The sequence below is a fragment of the Cucurbita pepo genome, unplaced genomic scaffold (genome assembly GCF_057944985.1).
Source record: "Cucurbita pepo subsp. pepo isolate OVF unplaced genomic scaffold, ASM5794498v1 scafford_94, whole genome shotgun sequence".
In the NCBI taxonomy this organism is placed as follows: Eukaryota; Viridiplantae; Streptophyta; class Magnoliopsida; order Cucurbitales; family Cucurbitaceae; genus Cucurbita; species Cucurbita pepo.
This window is the reverse complement of record NW_028257997.1, coordinates 47501-50000: the sequence shown is the minus strand read 5'-3', so window position 1 is coordinate 50000 and position 2500 is coordinate 47501.

Here is a 2500-nt window from a genome sequence, read left to right as displayed (position 1 = left end):
GGTTCATGCCGCACGCCCGAAGGCACCCGGCTCCACCCCACCTTGCATGTTTCATCATCGTACCAGCAGCCATCCACAGTCCTCACACCAGAGAATCCCAGTTAGAAGGCAACATCGTAACATTCCGTGCTCAACAAGGCTCATGTCGCACACCCAAAGGCACCCGATTCCAACCAGCCAAACATGTTCTGGCACCACCCGCCTTCAAAACATAGGGCTGGCCCAAGGCTGGCGAGGCATCACCACAACGTCACACACTCAACGAGGTTCATGCCGCACGCCCGAAGGCACCCGGCTCCACCCCACCTTGCATGTTTCATCATCGTACCAACCATCAACCATCCTCAAGCCAGCCCAAGTTAGAAGGCAACATCGCAACATTTCATTCTCAACAAGGCTCATGTCACATGCCCAAAGGCGCACCCGACACTGCCTGACCGTGCAACCACGCAGCCTTCAAAACATAGGGCTAGCCCAAGGAAGGGAGGCATACCACAACAACGTCCCACACTCAACGAGGTTCATGCCGCACTCCCGAAGGCACCCAACTCCACCCCACCTTGCATGTTTCATCATCGTACCAGCCATCAACCATCCTCAAGCCAGCCCAAGTTAGAAGGCCACATTCCATGCTCAACAAGTCTCATGTCGCACGCCCAAAGTCATTTGACACTACCCCACCAAGCATGTTCCGCCACCACGCAGCCTTCAAAACATAGGGCTAGCCCAAGGAAGGGAGGCATACCACAACAACGTCCCACACTCAACGAGGTTCATGCCGCACTCCCGAAGGCACCCGGCTCCACCCCACCTTGCATGTTTCGTCATCGTACCAGCAACCATCCACAGTCCTCACACTAGAGATTCCCAGTTGGAAGGCAACATCGCAACATTCCGTGCTCAACGAGGCTCATGTCGCACGCCCAAAGGCACCCGATTCCAACCAATCGAACATGTTCTGGCACCACACACCTTCAAAACATAGGGCTGGCCCAAGGCTAGCCAAGCATCACCACAACGTCACACACTCAACGAGGTTCATGCCGCACGCCCGAAGGCACCCAACTCCACCCCACCTTGCATGTTTCATCATCGTACCAGCCATCAACCATCCTCAAGCCAGCCCAAGTTAGAAGGCCACATTCCATGCTCAACAAGTCTCATGTCGCACGCCCAAAGTCATTTGACACTACCCCACCAAGCATGTTCCGCCACCACGCAGCCTTCAAAACATAGGGCTAGCCCAAGGAAGGGAGGCATACCACAACAACGTCCCACACTCAACGAGGTTCATGCCGCACTCCCGAAGGCACCCGGCTCCACCCCACCTTGCATGTTTCGTCATCGTACCAGCAACCATCCACAGTCCTCACACTAGAGATTCCCAGTTGGAAGGCAACATCGCAACATTCCGTGCTCAACGAGGCTCATGTCGCACGCCCAAAGGCACCCGATTCCAACCAATCGAACATGTTCTGGCACCACACACCTTCAAAACATAGGGCTGGCCCAAGGCTAGCCAAGCATCACCACAACGTCACACACTCAACGAGGTTCATGCCGCACGCCCGAAGGCACCCAACTCCACCACACCTTGCATGTTTCATCATCGTACCAGCCATCAACCATCCTCAAGCCAGCCCAAGTTAGAAGGCAACATCGCAACATTCCATTCTCAACAAGGTTCATGTCGCACGCCCAAAGGCGAACCCAACACTGCCTCACCGTGCAAGTTTCACCACCGCACGGCCGCCGTCAACCGCCCTCGTCCGCCGACCACCACCCCCACGCCCCTAGCATATGCCCATGTGCGGCGCATAGTGCTTGGGGCATGGGGGTGGCGGAAGATATAGGGGTACCCCCGTGCCCAGCCCATGCAGACTAGTCACCCCCCTATATAGTACATTTTGAGGCATTTTTGGTCTGCCAGGCCTAGATATGATTTTTCTGAGCGGTCATACGACCAAATATCTCAAGTTTTAGAATGTTTTTTTCTATGAACTCAATTGATTCATGAATTGGACATTCTAATGGATCTAGAAATCAAGTTTCATAATTTTTAAACCAACCAATTTTTTTTAATGAATTTTTAAATATTAAATAATAAGAAATTAGAAAAAATATCTAGAGTTGACAAAAAAATCTGAAATTTTGTGAGAATCATTCTTTCATGTTTCTTAGCTCCCAGAAAAAAATTTACAACAAACTGACCACTCCACATGTACTTCCACAATTAATGGGTGATGGATGGGGAGCACGCGCGGGCGGGGCGGGGGGCGCGCGCGCGGGAGCACGCGGGCGGGGCGGGACGGGGCGCGCGCGCGCGCTGGGACGCGCGGGCGGGGCGGGACGGGGGCGCGCGCGCGCTGGGACGCGCGGGCGGGGCGGGGCGGGGGCGCGCGCGCGCTGGAGCATGAGGGCGCGCGCGCGCTGGAGCATGAGGGCGCGCGCGGCTGGAGCATGAGGGCGCGCGCGCGCTGGAGCATGAGGGCGAGCGCGC